The sequence below is a fragment of the Rattus norvegicus genome, chromosome 4 (assembly GCF_036323735.1).
Source record: "Rattus norvegicus strain BN/NHsdMcwi chromosome 4, GRCr8, whole genome shotgun sequence".
Lineage (NCBI taxonomy): Eukaryota > Metazoa > Chordata > Mammalia > Rodentia > Muridae > Rattus > Rattus norvegicus.
In genome coordinates, this window is record NC_086022.1 from 12,635,190 (window position 1) to 12,655,393 (window position 20,204).

At 45.2% G+C, this 20,204-nt stretch overlaps 1 protein-coding gene across 5 annotated transcripts in view; it reads right to left on the reverse strand.

The window, feature by feature from the left end:
• Kmt2e (lysine methyltransferase 2E) overlaps positions 1-20,140 on the reverse strand; it is a 104,760-nt gene extending 84,620 nt beyond the window's left edge. For all 5 annotated transcript variants that reach the window (XR_010065633.1, XR_010065634.1, XM_063285953.1 and 2 more), the window contains exon 1: positions 1-20,140. This exon is cut by the window's left edge and continues 15,824 nt beyond it. The gene's annotated coding sequence lies outside the window, so the exon portion shown is untranslated.
• Between the last annotated feature and the right edge of the window lie 64 nt (positions 20,141-20,204).

Here is a 20,204-nt window from a genome sequence, read left to right on the forward strand (position 1 = left end):
TATGTTTAGGATGTTGCTTCATTGTCTGACTGGCTGGTTTAGAAGTAGGTGTAGATTAGGGGACAAAAGCAAGAGCAAAGTGGTTTGGGGTTTTGTTGTTGTTGCTTTTGCCTTTTTAGGTGCACTAATGTCGCAGCCGCCTGGGTTTGTGGTAACTTATGAGGCAATGCTGACGATTTAAACAGTAGATTATTGTCTTCAACCAAAAATAACCCCAAACATGATGTACCCCAATCCACTGAGTTGATATATATTGGGGAACAGCTGGAGCGTCTTTATTTCAGCCTTGTGTTTGATTTGTTTACACTTGCTTTCTGCAAATCTGCAGGACACCAAACCCTGGTCCCTTCAGGCTGGTTCTCGGTTGCCCATAACGACTGAGCAGTACAGTCAACAACCACAATTCACACAGTGGAGTAACACTGGCAGATCCTCACACCAATTGAACCAGAAGTTCTTTGTACATTAGAACGTTTAGTGGAAATGTATATATGAGCTGTAAAATGTAAATGCAGTCTGTGATCGGGATTAGTAGATTTTTAACCCTTGTTTAAAGCCTTATTGATGGGGACGAAGCCACTTGGTGTCTGCACATAATGTAAGAGTCCATCTAGTACAGACTTAAGATGTGCTATTTATGTAAGCCATGTTAACAGTAAAAATACAAAACGAAATGAAACAGGAGAGAGGGAAATGTGGCTCGGGGGCACTGGGCTAGCAGCAGTACAAGGACAGACATTTAAAAATAATGACGTGGAAAGATGGCTGTCGCAGGCCATTGAAGTAACATTCACAAGATAATCCTGTTTTTGCTCTAAAAAAAAGTACCAGTGTATGTATTTGTGTGCACTCACTACCGTGTTGATGCCCTGCAGCTGTTAGGGTGCTGAATTGCATGGCCTGTCGATTTTTGACCTTAATGTTCGGTGAGAATGTTGTGTGGCAGTGGAGAAGAATAACATGTACTTTGTAAATCTGGTTGCTTACATAAAAGGAGTATTCTGTTTGTTGGAAAGGAAAGGTGGCACTCAATAAGTCAAAGAATAAAAATATTCAGAAAGCAGGCATTCTGGGTAGAGATGTTTTCTCTAGAATTCAATTAGATATGCATGTTTGCTTCTGTTTTAAAAAATTGTATGTGTTTTACTTGTCTAAAATAAAATATAAAAGATGAAATGTGTCTCTATTTAGTTCTTAGGATTTGTTCTTAGGGCTCAGTAGTAAAGTATGTGTATTCCCCAGCACCGCACCTTGAGTACGGAGACCACGGTGAGATCTTAACTGTCTAGCTATGCTGCAGAGCAAAGAAAACACCTAAGTGCAAGGCACCTTGACCAGCAGACACTGTCGCGTAGAAGACAGATTATTGATTGCCCGGCATACAGCATCGGGCTTTGGGGGACTTGAAGGTTTTTGTTGTTGTTTTTCTTCTCTTTCCTAGTTGGAGGAATAAGAACACAACATCTTAATTATCATAAAATGCATCGTGCTTCTTTTGAGAAGAGCCTTTTTGGCTTGAAGCCGTAGCTGATTATATATCTTGTACCAGTGTGGGACTTGGCATTAGCAAAACACTTGTCGAAGTTTGTGTGTAGCGCCCTCTAGTGGTTATTTTACATAGGCATAGTTTCTCTTTAGCTGAAGAGATGTAAATTGTTCACCACCATGGTGTAATTCATTTTACTTTCCATGACATCCAGAGAGATCCCTTTCTGCTACAGTAGTTTTGCCCTTGACCAAGAGATGAACTGGGCTGTGACCTTGCGCTAAGCTCCTCAGTATTTCTAGGTTTCAGTTTCCTAATGCAAAATGATGTAAGTGCCAGGTTGGGATTGTCTAAAACTAAAGGAGCTATCACGTGGATGCCTGACACAGTAGGAGCCCAGTTCACTACACTAAGGATCAAATCTAAGGTCTTGTGGGTATTAACATAATTGAGGCCTCATATAGATAATGTTAAGTGGCTGAAGATAAAGAGTCTGAGAAGGGGCTGGGGATTTAGCTCAGTGGTAGAGCACTTGCTAAGGCAAGCGCAAGGCCCTGGGTTCGGTCCCCAGCTCCGAAAAAAAGAAAAAAGGGGGAAAAAAAGTCAGGAGAAGAGCAGCAGTGTTCATGGTAAGAATAATTCCTGGGTATAACTCATTTTCTAGGACCATCTTTACCAAGTTGGGGGAGGGACAGAGGACACTTTGGAATCTGTTCTCTCTGTCTTCTATGTGAATGCCAGGGTTCACACTCAGGTCACCAGGCTTGCAAGGCCTTTACCTGCAGAGCCATGCCACAAGCTGGTTCTGACTGAGATAATTCCTACCGCTTCTGTAGTCTGGGAGCATGTCGGTTCTATTTGAATCTGTCACAGCACTTAAAATTGCACATGCTCAACATCAAAGTTTGACCTTTCAGTGTTTAAATTGACCGTTTGGTGGATTTTAGAAAACAGGAGACCAAGAATGGTGGAAAATACATAAATGGAGGCAGGTACGTGAAATAGCCCCAAAGATACCATGCGTGTAGTTCTTAGCTTACATTGGTAGTTGAGGGACTTGACTTACACCTCTACCTCCTGGTCCCCACACCCCAGGAACCCATGCACTTCAGGAAATCATTAGGTGATTATGACTTGTGAGTACCCGGAGTCTTGGACCAAGCCAGGGGTCCCTGGGCCCATTGTGCCTGTGTGCCATGTGTCAGACATGTAACTGTTGTCTCAAATTCCCTTCTGTTTTCTTAGTGATAGCCCGAATTTGTTTTCCTGTGAATTGGTTAATCTTTAACTGAGCCCCAGTTAATGTTAGGACATTCTACTAAACACTCATGACTCAATTTCCACAGCTCTGATCAGTAAGATGCAAAGTATGGTCCCATTTTCCACATGAAACGCCTAGTGGCTCTCTTCGGGGCAGTCAGACTTCTAGCCTAAAGCTGTCTCTGTGGACACAGCTGTCAGAAACACTGCAGTGCAAGCTTCGTGAGAGCAGCTTCTGAGAGTCTGAGAAGGGACACTCTGGGAGCTTCCTTGAGGCACTAAGCCCAGAGGGTTTTTTTTTTTTTTTTTTTTAAGTTTCTTGCTTTCCAAGAAAGCCCACTTCTCTGACCCTGCTGTAATAGTAATTATGGCTCGTAGTTTTGCCACACCTCACCATTTTGGAAGGCTGGCACAGGCGCTCTGACATTTTCTCTGCTCGGGAGTCTTTTGTGTGTGTCATCAGTTGATCCTCTAAGCTGGGGAAAGCAAGAAGGCAGCTGCTGTTACTTATCCCCCAGGGGAGAGGCAGCAAATCCCAAGCCTTACAGCTGGGAAAGCTTCAGTCTGCCTGTGCAAGCTTATAAAAGAAAGCTACACAAAGCAGGAGCAGGGTTTACACGCCAGCCATCCTGGTTACAGTGTTTTGGGTAATGAACTGTCTTGGGCTAATTCTGCCGTTGTTCCAACAGCGGGACACACACACACACACACTTTACATACGCACACACTTTACACATATACACACTTTACACACACATTTTATACACATACACTTTACACACACACACACACACACACACACACACACACACACACACTCCATACCCATGCTCCCTTTCAGCTTAGGCCAAGCACGAAATTTCTTTTAATTGCCTTTTCTCTCTGACATTCAACCCTCAACTCCTAACACTGTTGTCCTTAAAAGTTTCCTCCTGCTTTATTTACTTACACCTTGGCCTCTTTGAAGGATCCCAGCAATGTTAGAGTCTCTGTGGGTGAATGGTTAGTTAGCAGTCAAAGCCGCAGACACTGGCATGGAGGTGGACGACTCTGGGTGGAGGGACCACAGTCTGAGGACAAATGAGTCTCTTTCACAACCCAGTAAGACTTCTGTGGGCTGTTACGGTCTGCTGTTTTGGCCGGGCACTAGGGTTTCTGGAACTTTTAGAAAGAGTAAACAGGAACTAGTTTCCCATCTCCAGAACCTCAAAACCTTCGGTCCCCAGCTCCGAAAAAAAAAAAAAAAAAAAAAAAAAAAAAAAAGAACCAGAACCTCAAAACTTGGTGTCCAAGGAAGGCTCGGGGTTTTTGTTTGTTTGTTTTGGTTTTTTTTTTTTTTTGGTTCTTTTTTTCGGAGCTGGGGACCGAACCCAGGGCCTTGCGCTTCCAAGGTAAGCGCTCTACCACTGAGCTAAATCCCCAGCCCCTGTTTTTTTTTTTAAGTTCATTTCTCCTTCAGCAGACTAGGTTTGGTATTCTCATAACATACAGCACAGGATCAGACCATTGGTTTTATCTCCACACTCTAGAAGTTTCAGGGAACGATGGATGGGCTCAGCTTTGAGATGACTGTCTTTTTTAAAAAGTCAGATCTTCAGAGCGTTCAGTTATGCGTGCTGGTGGAGGAAGTCCAGAGACGGAATCCCAGGAGACCTTTAATTCACTGTTCGTTTGCACTTGGGGTAAGGAGACACTTTGGTAATTAACATTTTAATATGGGTGTGCCTGTGGTTCTGGAAATTTACAACTGTTTACAGCAAATAACAAAGCTACCCATTGAAGATGCTGACTGGGCTGGAATGCTATCCAATGGCTTTTCCAGCCTCTGGACCAACTCAGGTCCAGAAACATCTAACTTTGGCTTTGTGCAGAGCTTTAAATCCTGGTGCCTTGCCAACGTTCATATTTCTCCTTTGAAAACTAGAGGAAATGAAACAATAGCAAGTACTTCTCCCTAGGATCAAAGAATGCCTTAGCTAGAGGTTCTGGGGCAATTCTCAAAGCCATGAGCTGTATTTGGCATTCAATTTTTAATAGCAGTGAAATTGGGAAACATCCTTAAATAAACTGTAGCTGCTAATGGAAGAGCTTGAGATCAACCCATCTTTAATTTATGACACTGTGGCTGAAGATTATAAAGGAGGCTCTTTGAGATCCAAAAATGTCTCACCTACAACTCTCTGGCCAGTGAGCCACCTCAACTAGGAAAGCAAATATATTTTGTACTCCTGAGACTCAGCCCCCAAATTGAAGATTTCTGTTAAGTCACTGCTGGATGGAGGACCTGGTCTTCTAATAGCCACTTAGGTGAGAAATGATTCAGCACTTTGACCACAGCCTGCTGAGTGGCCCTGAGTTACAGGCACCTGGGTAAGCTGTGCGCTACAGTCCTGACCCACGAAAGCTGGACTAAGTATTTCAAGATAGCTTTAAAACGTTGCTGCTCCATAGTTTGTTTTGTCTTTGTGCAGTACAACCACCAAATTCATTTCAGTTATCATAGGTACATGTAGCTTCAGTTCTCCACATTACCTAAGAGGCCAGGCAGCCAGAAGACTCACCTTGGGCAGCCTTCCTACATAAACCATTTTGCTCCAGGTACATGGATTGTGCATTGTGTCTGGAGGAGGAGGTTGTGGTTTACAGTCAGGAAAAACTGGAAACTGTGTGGCCAGGCGCATATGAACTGAAAACGAAATACAGTCTCCTGTGTCCTTCCCTTCCCCGTCACATCACATAATGTGGACTCAGGAGACACTCCATTACTGAAGTAGAACAGGTTCTTGTGCCTATCATAAAAAGAAAGCTTGATTAACTGAACTATACATTCTGAAGAAGCACAGGAGGTCAGAGCACTGTTCTGTTAAATGTTTATACCTGTTATTACCTCAGATATGTGTTGAGGCCAATGGCACAACATAGAGGCAGTGAGGCAATGGCAGAGACACCATCGCTTGTTCAACACAGGGCTTCTATTTTGCAGTCCAAGTTGGTTCAGCCCTGCCTCTACATTGTAACAGAGAGGATGGAGACATTCCTCCTCTGTCAGACTGTGTACTCCATTGTATCTTCCACTCCCTCCTGGCCATAGCTAGCTACAAAGGAGTAGAGAAATTGCATGTGCCCACCTAAAGGAGCTAAGAATGGTGATGCCCCTTTGCAGTTCCGACTGCTTGTGAGGTGGAGGCTATGAGATGGCTTGTTGAGACCGACCTGGGTAACACAGAAGACCCAGGCCCAAGAAAAAACAAGACAAGGATACAGTTCCTTGGAAAAGAGCCACAGTTCTCAGGTTTGCCATTTCAGACAGGCCTAATTAATGATTCAAAGTGCTGACTTAGAAGCCCATTGTGTTTCTTGCATAAAGAGAAGTGTTGAACACTGGAAGTCCTCTTCCTTTCTCTTGATTTTAGATAGCTTAATAATTATTGTCCCGAGGTGCTTGAGGGCTGCTCTTGCAGAGGACCTTAGCTTGGTTCCCAGCCCTGACATCAGATGGGTCCTAACTTCCTGTAGGTCCAGTCTCAGGGAACCCCACACCCTCATCTGGCCCCTTTGGGCACCTGCATACATGTGTGTTGTACACACATGGATAAAAATGAAAAAATCTTCAAAGAATTATGAAGCTTTGTGTTTCTGTGTGTGTTTGTGGGGGAGTTCTCTGTGTAGCCCTGGCTGTCCTAGAACTTGCTCTGAAGACCAGGCTGGCCTCCAGCTCAGATCTGCCTGCCTCTGCCTCCTGAGTGCTGGGAGGAAAGGGGAAGCCTTCACTGCCCAGCAGGTTGTGAAGCTCTTATCACCCAGTGAGAATGAAGTTAGAATTTCCATGCCTTGCCTAACATAAACACAGACCTCTGTAACAGCATCTCTTCATGGTGATTTCCTTTACATGGCTGTGGTGAGTGGCTGATACTGTTGTGATAGCCTGGAATAAGGCTAGGACTTTTAACCTGTCTTATAGCTGAAAGCAGAAACTGGGGGATTTGGATTTTGGATTCTACCTCAGCCTCACCTTGAGCAAAGAAGCAATTTTCAGTACTGAAGTCAAACCTAGGGCCTCAGGCACAGAAAGAAAGACCTTTGCAGCCTGCTGTCGCCAAAGCTGACCTTGAATGTGTGGCAACCCTACCCTACCTACTGAGCCCTGGGTTATAGGTATGGTATGTGCTTGTAAATTCTCTAAAAACCTGCAAAGTGGAAATTAGTTACAGTGTGTGTGTGTGTGTGTGTGTGTGTGTGTGTGTGTGTGTGTGTGTTGTTTGAAACAGTGGCCTGCTGTGTAGCATAGGCTGGCTTAGATAGAGTCTAGCACACTGATCTCTGTGTCCTGAGCTCAATTGACCTTACCACCTTGAGTATCCTGAGTGGCAGGACCACGTATAGGAAGCAATGTCTGTAGTTGGAAATAGGTCCATTTGATCTTTCCAGCCCCTGCCCTTGTTTAGAGATATTTGGGGAAGTCAATTAATTCTTTTTACATTTCATTAAGTACTCTTGGGTACCCACAAAATTACCAGCATTGAAAACAGGATACAAAAAGCTCCTCATTAGGGGTTGGGGATTTAGCTCAGTAGTAGAGCGATTGCTTAGGAAGTGCAAGGCCCTGGGTTCGGTCCCCAGCTCCGAAAAAAAGAACCAAAAAAAAAAAAAAAAAAAAAAAAAAGCTCCTCATCCCTTGGAATCTGCACTAATGTGTAGAGTGTATCAAAGTCCGACCCACCCCAGCTAGCATACCCATGTGAACGGCTACCGTAGAGGAGGGGCTACCAAGTGCCCTTCACATTCCCCGGCCTTTCACATCTCATACATCTGCTCTAGCCAGTGTCAGATGTGGTCTAGCCTGTGCTGCTGCTGTTGTGTCCCCCACCACCACCACCCGCCCGTCACACTCACCAGCCCTCACCCTGCTACTTTAGGAATCAGCTTCGCCAACTTCTATCTTGTCCCTTCTTTCTATTTGTCTAACCTCCAGCTGGGAAGTAGGGAAACAGATTTGCAGAAGTCTGTAAAACAATGACTGTCAGAAGGCACGGTTCCATTTCTAGATCCAAGAAAAGCTTCCTGTTTTGTTAAGGCCCTTCTTAGGAGCGGAAACGAGCCCACTCAAAGGAAACCACAGTAAATAATTTCACCATGTCCGTCCTGCGTTTAGCAAGACTTAAATCCCAAGAGAAATGCGAATAAGAAGAGAAACCATCGGATACAAACCGCCACTCCCCAAAGGAACACTGACAGTTCCGGAAGCAGAAAGGTATTAGGACCACCTGGCAAGGGAACTCGGCAAAGCCTCAGCAGCTCATTCAAGCGCTGTGTGACTCATGCTTTCTCCACACGGACTTCGCTCTTCCCAGAAAGTTCTAGAAAAGCTGCCGTTTGGCCTACACTTCCATGCAGTAACAGGAGTTTGGCTTCCCCCCAGTTTATATGTTGCTTTTGCTAAGTGAACCATCCATCCTGACTGGAGGTAGTGTGAGGTCAGTGACAAATGCCGGTCAAGAGCCCGGGTTCTAGCCCCTGCTGTTTGTAGCAGTATTGTGGAGCCTTCAGTCTCCACCATCCTGGCTGTGGAGGGAGAAAATTCATACGCGTTCCCTGTGCCTCGGCCTCGCAGTGGCTGTGATGAACAGGTGAACGGGCAAGGAGGCAAGGAACCATGTGAACACGTAATGGGGAGAGTAGCAGAGACTCATCTACAGCATTTAAAACTACAGGCACTCCAACATGTTAGAGCACCCGGGATCCCCATCAGATACCTGTTTTACCTGAGACTCTTAACTATCCTCTAAGCGTCCTAACAGGCAGGCCTTAGGTGAGCATCAGTCTGCCCCACTTAAGGTAGATTCTATGGAAAGGTTTTTTCCACGGGCAATTCTTTCTCTTTTTCTGAGTTTAATTAATTAATTAATCTTAGTTTAAAATAATAAATTTGCAGCTCCAGCGGAGCTAACAGTTCAATGCAAACCTGACCTAGCTTGTCTCTGGAAACATACGGATTAGTAGCTGGGGTTTTGTTTTGCTTTTTTAGCGACCCCAGAAGTCAGGTATGGTGGCTGGCACATGCCTGTACTCTCAGCACTCAGGCAGCCGAAACAGGAGTACAGACCCATGCTGTATGAGGCCAGCCTGGGCTACAGAGCAAGATCTCAAACAGCGAAATCGTAACTGTCTACATTTAATGGTAAAGTAATGACAGCATAAATCTAAAGAGCTGTGGGGGTCAGCGAGAAGGCTCACCAGGTAAAGGCACTTGCTACTTTGCCTGCTCGATCAGTTCCTTCCCTAGAACCTGTGTAACGGTGGAAGTGGAGAAGTGAATGCATGAGGTGGTCCTCTGATCTTCATACACACACCTTCCTCTTGTGCAATAAAGATAGATGAGTGGATGGATGGACGGACGGACAGACAGATGGATACATTTTAAACAGGGAAGGGTTAACGCACAATAGGCAGCACTAATTAGACTCAGGGATTAAAGGATAAGAATAAATGGATGTGAGGTTGGGAGAGAGAGATGTTGGGGGTTGAATGGAAGGGGGAGATAGTATTCATCTGACATTCTTAGAACAAACTACAAAGTTTGCTTTAAACCGGAGACTTCCTGAAGGGTTGTTCACCAAAGCCGTTCAAAACACACGACTGAAGCCTCTGCTTACACTTGTCTCACGCTTGACTCCTGGTGAGGGTTCCGATGCCAGGGAGGAAACCTTGAGGTCATCACCACCATCAGTTACGTCATTACACAGTTCACACATGTGTGACAGTGCCCCCCAGTCCTCCAGCCCACAGTCTGATCCGGGCCTTAGACTCGCTTTGGAGACATTTTGTCATCCCCCAGAAAGGCAGGAGAGTAAAGGCCATGCAGATGAGCCCAAAGCCAGCTTACTTCACAGGGTGGGACTCCACTGTTGTGTTTGATTTGGCCTGCTCTGGAGCTGTTTTGGGACACATGAGGTTCTCCAGCCAAGAGGCCTTTTCCAGACCTGATTTCCCCTTGGAACGACACAGTATCCTCCCTTCCAATGTGGCAATTGTGAATTCCTGCCCGGGGAGCAGCCATTACTTTGAATTCAAGCTATTTGAATAGCCCAGTATTAGGTTGACACGACTGCATTGTCCTGCAGCCCTCTGTTGAGATCCGCTATAGTCATTTCCGACGACTTTACGTTCCTCACCTGGTCAGACTGTGAAGGAATACCTCTCTGCGCTCTAGCCCCACCCCTTTTACCTGTATGTGATAGAAACCCTCTTCACCATTTTTCCGGCACAGAACAGGAAAGTCCCTGTGTCGGGGCTTTTGTTTTGTTTGACTTGTTTTCCATCTCTGGTATAATTCTATGCCTTAGAGGCTTCTCAGATTTGAGGTACCCAAATAGTACTTCATAACTGTTACGTTACCACATGTAATTTCAGCGTAAGGGATCTGTCAGCCCAGGCCCCAGCATCCGTGGGACATACACTCGTATGCACATATACACACATACACACATAAGTAAAAGTAAAATGTGTTCGGGTGTTTCATCTGCATGGTCTATGCATGTCTTTGAAGGCCAGTAGAGGGCGTCATTTCCCGTGGAACTGGAGTTACAGAGGGTTGTCAGTTATGGTACGGGTACTGGGAATGAAGTCCTGGTCCTCTGGTAGATCTATCTCTCCAGACCCTAGAATAATTTTTTTTTTAATTGATAACTGAAGACAATCTACATTTATTTAAATTACCCCACCTTTTAAGATTTTTTTTTTTTTTGAAAGACAAGGCCTCAGTGCGTAACCCTGGCTAGTTTGAAACTTGCTATGTAGACCAGGATGGTCTCAAACACAGGCATCTGCCTGCTTTTGAACTGGTATTAAAACTGTTGGACACCAGGCTTGGCCCCCTTTCTATTTTCCTTCATTCAGGGATCCTAGCCTGGTACTGTCCACCTGTATAGGGTAAATCTTTCCCCTGGATGGACATAATCTAGATAATCATCACCAAAATGCCCAGAGCTTTCCCTTCAGTGACGTCAGTTCTTGTGAATTTTGAAATATTAACATAATCCCATCCTCTGTCAAAACCCAAACACACACCACTTTCAGCCCCCAGCTCAAGGCTATCTCATAATACAAAATGAATCCAGCCCAGCTTCTAAAGTTGCTGTAGTCTTTTTTCAACTCTAGTTAAAAGTCCAAAGCCTTGGGCCTTGTGAGATGGCTCAGTGGGAAAGCGCTTTGTTGTGCAACGCTGAGTCTTGTCCCTTTGAAGCCAGGGCAGAAGGAGAGAACCGACTCCCACAAGTTGTCCTCTGACTTCCACATATGCACTATGGTGTGTATGCATCAACACCCAAACACAGATATCATACACAAAATGTGCTTCAGTCCAACGTCTCAAGACACCCTCAGGGGTTGGGGATTTAGCTCAGTGGTAAGGCCCTGGGTTCAGTCCCCAGCTCCGAAAAAAAAGAAAAAGAAAAAAAAAAAAAAAAAAAAGACACCCTCACCCGTGAGTACCTACAAAATCACAAGTTACATTCTTACAATACACAAAGTCACAGAACAAACTTTCAATTCCAAAACAGAAGGGTTGAGGTATCGCAAGGAATGCTGGGGCCAAATTAAGATGAAAAGCCTGCAGGGTAAACACCAAGTCCTGCAGCAACGTGTCTAGTAGCTGGAGTCTGACGGAATCATCTGGGCACCAACGTGCTTTAGGAGCCCCACCCCTCCAACTCTGCTGCCCACAGCACAATCAGCTTCCTTCTTGAGCCAGCTGTGCACAGCCGTGCAGCACTTGGCAAACATGCGATGGTTCCAGCATTTCTAATGCCTTGGGGTCTTTGTTGTGACTTGGGCTTCACCTTTATGATTTGCTACGGTGGCCATACAGGGCCTCCTTGGCAGGGATTCCAAAGTTGCGGTACGTTGCACGACCTCGGCAGCCCTCTGAAACCATAGCACAAGGCTTCCTGATCCCCTCAACGCTGCATCTTTCATAGCTGCAAATCCGTACCACTTGGGTAACACTGAAGTCAGCTTCAGGCGGAACCTGACCCTTTTGGATCACAGTTTATAGTAACCTCTGTGCTGCCACTGGGGAAATATTTCCCTAGGTAGCTGCTTTCCTTTCCAGAGCACAGCAGCAACATCCTCAGTTCAGCCCCTCTCCCTTCAAGTGAATTTGCATTTTCAGATTCCAATGGGCATGGTCTTTCCTCTCCACGTTCCCCCAACCCCCTGCAAAGCTGGACGCTTCTCTTTTTAACAGCCGCAGCCTCTATTTTTGCAACTTTAAACATACTTGAGCCCTTTTCCATGGAAAACTGCCTACTTTCTCTTCCTGCCCCACTTGTTGCTGTTTTTCACTGCATTTATGAAGAAGAAGGCTGAGCGATCACCATATCACAGCCGTATGCTGCTCGCCTGCCTTGAATTTCCTCCACCGAACACAGTGGTCCGTCACTCCTATGTCGGGCCTCACCTAAGCTTTCCAGGCACAGCCAGAACGCAGCTTGGTTTTTTGCCACGCTGTCGTGATGATGTCTAGCCCAGTTCCCACTGGAGTCCTTGTTTCCCACTCTGGGACTTCAGAAACCAGTCCTCCACTTTATACTTGATCCAGTTTCAAACGCTTCCATATTCCTTCTGCAAGCCAGTTACAAAGGCCTAATATCCCTATGGTCAGGCTTATCACAACAGTAATTCCTATTTCTCTGTTCCAGGTTTTTTTGGTTGGTTGGTTTTGGTTTGGTTTGATTTGGTTTTTCAAGACATGGTTTCTCTGCGTAGCCCTGGCTGTCCTGGAACTCTGTAGACCAGGCTGGACTCACACTCAGAGATCCACATGCCTCTGCTGCCCAAGTGCTGGGTTTAAAGGCGTGTGCCACCACTGCTTGACTGGACCGTTTTTTGTTTGTTTTGGTTTTTTTGGTACTAGATATCTGTCTTGTTGCTGTGAGAAAATACCAAACAAAAGCCACTTAAAGGGGTTTATTTTGGACTAAAGTCCAGGAAGACCGGTCTGTCCTCAGGGACAGCAGGGCAGTGGAAGCAGGTGGCAGCTACTCAGATCTTGTTCACATCTGGGAAGCAGAGAGTGATGGATGTTTGTCCTGTTGTTGCTGTTCAGCTCACTGTGTTCCCATCCCTAACTGGACTGGAACTCACAGCGATCTATCTACCTCTTAAGCACTGGCGTCAAAGGCATGTGCCACCGCACCCAGCTGAATGTTTCTACTTTTTGATTTGATGTGATAGTCTCTCTCATCCAACCTAGCCTGAATTGCAGCCAAGGGTGTCTCCGTGTGTGTGTGTGTGTGTGTGTGTGTGTGTGTGTGTGTGTGTGTGTATTGTATTGTATTATGTGTATTATATGTATGTATTGTATTGTATATATGTATGTATGTATGTATGTATGTATGTATTGTATTGTATGTATGTATGTATGTATGTGTGAGGTACAGTGGGCTTTTTCTATATAGCCCCAGCTATTCAGAAGACTGAAGCAAGAGAAGAGGATGGTAAGTTTGAGGACAGCCTACATAGCAAAGTCAAGAACAGCTTACACTGCACAGGGAAACTCTCAAAAAACCCAAGGACTGAGTATTTGCCAAGCATTGGCAAGAGCTTGGGTTCCAAATCTGGCACTTCAAAAAACCCCATACAACAACAACAGCAACACCTAAAAAAACAAATGAACAAAAACAATGAAAAGATACAATTGGAAAGCATTTCTTTCTCATTTAGTATTGTTTTAATCATCTGCAAGTAGAAGTTAATATCAAAGAATAGACCTACCCATGCTTCCTAGCTAGCATGATTTCTAACAGAACCCAGCTGGAATCCATTTGCAGTGTTAATTTCTGAAGGTAGAACTGTAAAAATACCGATGTCAAGATGTTTAACAAGGCTTTAAGTTGCCAATATATCAGAGCTAGCATAGAATCTTTTCTAGCTGGTTCTGGGCCAGTAAAACCTACTAAAGATCATGGAGATAGAAAAGCAACTTGAAGCCAAAATAAGCATTGAGAACACTCTGTATTCCATTAGTAATGGAATAGTAATGAAATCAAATCTGTGTATCGCTGGACAAAAACATAAATTCTACTTATTTATATAGAGCATCTAGGCTCACATTGCTATTCTTCCAACGACAACAGCCAGATGGTGTTTTTGAAACGGGCTTTGATAAATCCACAAAGGAGTGATCTTAATCCCTTGTCCCCAAACCATCTCCTCAGATCTTGTGTCTAAGATCAAACCTTTGTGCGGGAGGAAGTTGAAAGATATTTTGGATGTAGTTATATTATTAGAAGTACAACAGATTATTTCGAAGTCTTTAGACGATGAACTTAACAGAAACGAATCTGTCATCTGCACCCTTTCATATTAGAAAAATAAAGTGTCCGATTATTGCTGTTGTTAACTAATGAAGTAAAAAAAATCAATAGAATGGCTTCCTCTAGTGTCAGATCCGAAAGACACCTGGGATCAGTACCTGTGGCTCCTCCCAGCACTTCTAGCCCCGCCCCCCGTGGCTCCTCCCAGCATGTCTCACCCGACCCCCTAACCGCAACCCCTGCAGACCAGGGACTGGGCTTTGCTTCCCTTCCCAACTTCTCATTCCTTTATAAACTTGACATTTCAGGCGTGTGCTCCTTAGCGTTTACTACTCTCCTGGTTCGCTTGCCCTCTTTCTTCTTTTTCTCTCTCGCTCTGCCCCTTACCCTCCCTGCAATACCTAGTTCAGTTTGGATCCTTCCAGATGTCTCTGGCTGTGCTCTCCCTCAGAGCTACAATAGTCTTCTCACCTGTACTGGGAACAGCCATGTCCTCGTTTCTATTCATTTAAGAAACTCAAATTTCAAACTTGAGTCGTTGCTAAATTCTCACCGCGCACCCTTTAACTCGGGTGGCTTCAATAGGCACTCGACTCATAGATAATATAAACCAAAAGGTCCAGAAAGGTTAAAAAAAAAGGCACAGGTCAAAACTGCAAAGCAATATATACATATATAGACCAGATACTTTAAGCAATACCCTATAGAAATTTTAAGACAAACAAAAACAACTCAGAAGCAATTAGAAAAATGTCTCTGAAGTACAGAAAAATTGCTATTTGAACCTTTTTTTCACCCCTTCATAGGAGTAGTTTATGCCTCCAAAACAGGTAAGTAGAAAAAGAAAAATAACAGGAAATTTGAAATTCAAACTTCCAGGCTGCAACTAATACAGTTTCTAATAGGCTCAAGTATTCGGGGTTGCTTCTAAATTAAATCATAGCAAAACAAAACAAAAGAACCATTGAGTGCAGAGTTTCTCATATTTGGTAAACTATTTGGGAAATTTCGCAAACTCTGCAGGCCAAGGGGCTTGCTTTGGTCTCAGACTCCAACCTTGCCGTTTTGTTTTGTTTTGGCAATTGTTATAAAACTAAGGAGACAGCTTATGTAAACCTAGGAGCTCTCTTTCTCCAAGAACAGACCATGCGTACAGCCGAGGCAGACAAGGAAAGTCTTTTTCTTCCAGACTCAGGCCCTTGTTACTGTTGAGAAATGACTCCCTCCCCCAATCCCCGAGTTCCTTGTGTCCTGCCCATGCACCTCCCAGAACACCAGGTTATCATCCAGTTAGGAGCTGTGCTCTGACTGAGGACAGCTCACTCACATGGAGTCTCTCAGTGAGTCACTGAAGGCCACGGATGCTCTAGCAGGAGCTTAGGCTTATCCTCACCGAGCTTGTAATTAGCTCCCAGTTTACAGGAGAGCTTTGAGAACCTGCCAGGTCTCCCTTGTCACAGCCGCTGTTCCTCCCTTTCAGCTGACCTTCCTCCCTGTGAGGACCTAGCTCATCAGACCATCTCCTGCCTTAGTTGGTCTCCTTAGGACTAGAGCCTTGTCCCTTGGCTGGGGTGAACTTATACCGTTTTGCTTTTTTAGAGACTTGTCTTCCTATTCATGTTTTCCAGTTGCCCGTGTCTGGGATTCACTTTGGAATAAGTCAGCTAGCTGCTCAGGAACTTCTTTAAAATGTCTGTGCAGCACCCAGACTATCCTAACCAGCTTAGCTTGGTCTGTGAGGATCCTTTCCCCAAGCCAGTCTATCCTGCTGGGTAAGTCTCCTTGCAGAGATCCATCACCTGATTCTGGATCCACCCTCTTTCCATCCGCTGGTGTTGTTAAAATGTTGATGATGGCAGTAATTAATGCTAATTAAGAGCTTTGTCAAGAACAGTTTTGGGTACTTGGTGTACTTAAATTCCTTTAATTACGACTACGATGCAAGGAGAAACTCACCGAAGAAGAAATGCAGGAGTTGCTCAAGCTCACCCACACAGAAGCACAGCCACGCTGCGTTCCTAACCACTGGGCCAAGGGCTCTCCGTGCTCACTTTGCTTCTGCCGCTTTCCTATGTGCAGCACCGCGGACAGGTGCTTCCCTCAAGGCTGTGACAAATCTTAGCTACGCTGCTTCCCAGCAGGCCTTGGACAGAGCTTTATGTACCCTTCATTAGAAAAGCATTTGTGATCACTGCCTCATACTCACAGTTCAACTGACTTTGCTATTGACTTAGTTACTCTCCTCTTGCTGTAACAGAGCACGGAGTAAAAGCAGTTTGGTTTACTTTGCTTGTTCTGGGTCACTTCTATCCTTGAGGGGAGTTAGGGCAGGAACTGAAGGCAGGGAAACTTGGAGGCAGGAAGCAGAGAGAGATATTCCTTACCGACTCTCTCACTGGTTCATGCTCACCTGGCTTTTGTATACAGCCCAGGCCTACCAGCCTAGGGATGGTGCCACCCACAGTGGGCAAGGCCCTCTCACAGCCTTCATCAATCAAGGCTATCTCTCACAGTCATGGCTACAGGCCAATCTGATTGAGGCAGCTCTGAAATTGAGGTTCCCTCTTTCCAGGCCACTTGAGGTTGCATCAAGTAGCCAATGAGAACTAACCAGGACAACTGCCAACAGAAATGCCCTGTTGCCAACTGTCAAATGTTACTGTTTAGTATAGTCAGACCTCTCAGGTGAGTACAAGCTTCCCTAGCATCTCAGAAGCCCCAAATCAGGAGACTCTGAATCAAAGCCTTCTATTCCAGCACTAAGAACTAAAACTAGAGAAGTAATTTATTTTGTTTTACAAAGAGTGGCAGAACTACCGTTTTAATAATTTGTTCAATTACTATCATTAAATATATGGTAAAAGCAAACACAAGGAAGGGTTTACCTGCACTACTTGGGAAAGGGGACCTGCACCTTGCCTGGGTTACACGGGAGAGCTGGACCTGGTAACAGAAGTTAGGTTGATCAGGCCCAGAGTGCGTGAGCATGGGAGAGCTGGCCCTGACACTTGTGTACCATGAGGTGGCATGGGAGAGGGAGTGATGCCCTCCCCACCCACTTTGTCACCTGCAGCAGGTGGGAGAGCTGGCCTCTGTGGTGAAGGGGCCAGTAAGCTGGCCCTGGTGGTATGGCTGTGGGAGAGTGATGAGCTGACCAATTCAGCTACCACCCAGGCCCAGATCCAGGGCTCTGAGTTGGCTCACCCCAATATCTACATCATCTCTGAACTGCTGGAGCATGTGAAATGGCCGCCCTGCAGATCCAAAGCTGCAGGATCTCCATGACACAGGACAACAACAGGATATCTAAGAGGAGTCCTGATGAGGATCGAGTATTGATGGTATAACGGAAGCTGGACACCAATGACTCGCTGTCATGAACATTTGTAAGTAAAGAAGTGTGGACAAAGGGTGTACTGTGGGACACACTGGGACACACCACAGCTTCCATGACCAAATTTTTGTTTGTTTGTTTGGTTTTTCGTTTTTATTTTTATTTTTTATTTTCTTGGGGGAGGGGAGAACAGGTACAAAGGGACAGGGAGATGAGTGGGATTGGGGTTCATGATGTGAAATTCACAAAGAGTCAATAAAAAGTAAAAGAATAAAAACAAAAGGGTTGTTTCAGCTCATGGTTCCAAGATACAGTTCTTCACTGTGGGGCGGGGCTCCTTTGTGGGACCTGTGAGGCAGCTGCTGACATTGCATCCACAGTCAGAAGCAGAAGAAGCTTGCAGTTCTGGACTCCAGCCCATGGAATTGTGCTATCCACATTTAAGGTGACTCTTCCCTTTGCAACCCAATCTAAATGATCTCTCACAGGCTTGCCCAGAGTCTAGCCTAGTGTAGATATTGCTAGGTTTCAAACATGGGGCAAATGGGTGAGATGATTGTGTAACATCAGAGTGAATCTGGCACTGGGTTCTCCCAGCTCTTCTCACATTCTACCTTCTACTGGGTATGGCCAGAATACCTTACTCTCCACCCCTGAACTCTCAGTTAATGGTGCCAGAAACCGGAAGCTAACACCGAGAAGTTGCAAGGTAAAATTTTATTTACAGCCAGGTCAAATTTACAAAATCAATATAATAATAAAAAAAAAAACAGTTTGGGGGAACCAGATATAATACCTTATGCTAACAATTCCAGCATGCAGGAAGTAAGGCCGAAGATCAAGAATCTGAAGGCAAGACTTGGAGAAACGGCTTAACAGTTAAGAGCACTTGCAGGGGATCAGGATAGATTCTCAATGCCCACATAATTCCTCTGTAGCTCCAATTCCAGGGAAACTGGTGCCTTCTTTTGGCCTCCTCAGGCGCCAGGCACACATGTAGTGCACTAGCATACATGTAGGCAAAACACCCACACACGAAATTTTAAGAATTTAATAATAGTAATATAACAACAACAACAATAACAACTTTTAAGCTAGTTTCAGCTACATAGTAAGGTCCAATTTTTAAAAAGTGCCAAAACAATAAAAGAACCATTAGCATCCTTGACGGGAGCACCTTCATTTAACACTTTACATGCCAGACTGCTCCAGGGAAGCTCTGCTGTGAACATGGCGAGCCTAGGGAGCAGAGGTAAGAGGACAAGGAGCCAGAGAGGGTGAACAACATATCCAAGGTGACCCAGACAGAGACGTACAGAACTGGGGTCTGGATGAAGCCGTCTACTTCCCGCCTCCACAGCCCTAACTCTTACTCCAGACTGGGAGTTTCTTCAAGATGCTCAGGAAGATGGAATGATCTGAAACCGTTTTGTCTAGAAAGATGAGTGAATGCTCAGTCGTAGCTACCACTAAGTATGGCCCTTGGTGAACCTCTGTGAGCTATGCCAACTCCCTTTGCCCCTGTGGTCTTTAGGCCACACTCAGAGTGCTTCACAATCGTTTCTCTTGCTGAGGGTGAGACGTAGAGCACATGAGGCACACAGACACATGGAAAAGGAACCAAACAAAACCAACAATGAACTTTGGCAGTTTTCAATTCTCATTGCACAACTCCTTGCTTGGGAAGAAATGCTCAAAAATCAACAAAAGGGTAAGAAACAGGATGTTAAAATCACTTTTATTATTGTGTTTTCAGACGTTTACTGCCGGGCTTAGACTACTCCTGCCAAAAATAACATCTCTTTCCTACAACCTACACAATTTCGCATTTGCTGGAAATTTGGTAGGATTTTTCAACATGAAACCATAGTTTGTTTTCTAAAGTAAGAACGTCCCAGACATCAGGAGAGAGAAAGAACCCCTGGGTGGAACTAATGGCCCTGTAGTTCCAGGAAACTTTGACTCAGAGATGAGCGTCTGACATGGAGGCTCTTTGTACACCCATGGCTCTTTGGGGTTGTCTGATTGAAGGTTTCTGTTTTGTGAACTGGGATCACAACACAGTACCAGGTCCTAAAGCTGGACCTGGGATGAAGAACTGAACAAGGCTGAGCTCAAATCCTAGAGCTAACAGATTCAGTGCTGTGACCCTTCTGACCTACTCCGTCTGTGAAATGAGACATGTGACATTTTGTGGAAGTGTCATGAGGGTGGGGAGGGAGCATATGGACATCCTAGGAGGAGGTCTGGTGCGTGCTCAGTGTTGATCTAGTACGAGCAACGACTATGGTTAGTGCACACAGCTCAGCAAAGTGTCCAAAGCAGAATAGAAGGATGGACGGATGCGAGAGATGAATGCAAGGAAGAGACGGAGGGAAACCAGGAATGAGCATGGGGTCGGGAGAGAGGGCTCAAATTGGAAAAAAACATTATTCTAGGCCTGTAGTGGCCTGGAGAAAACTTCACTAGGAAGTCTAGAAAAACACTGTTCAGGCTGAGGGTTGCCACAGAGTAGAGGTGATAATACAGACGTAAGGACAGGTGGGTAGGGCTAGACCTGACTACCAACCTTACCCAAGGGAGCTCTTGCCTGTGCTAAAATGCGGTGCTCCTTGCCTCCTGGCAAGAGTCCAGGGAAGGCTTCCACTCGATACTATTTGGCGTTCTCTTTGTTGTCTGACAGGCGGAAGGTGTTGGGACTGAGTTCTCACTATGTCTTACAAATCTCTCCTCGATACATCCTGTTTACCAACCCATGGGAAGGAAATGGTGTGTGTGTGTGTGTGTGTGTGTGTGTGTGTGTGTGTGT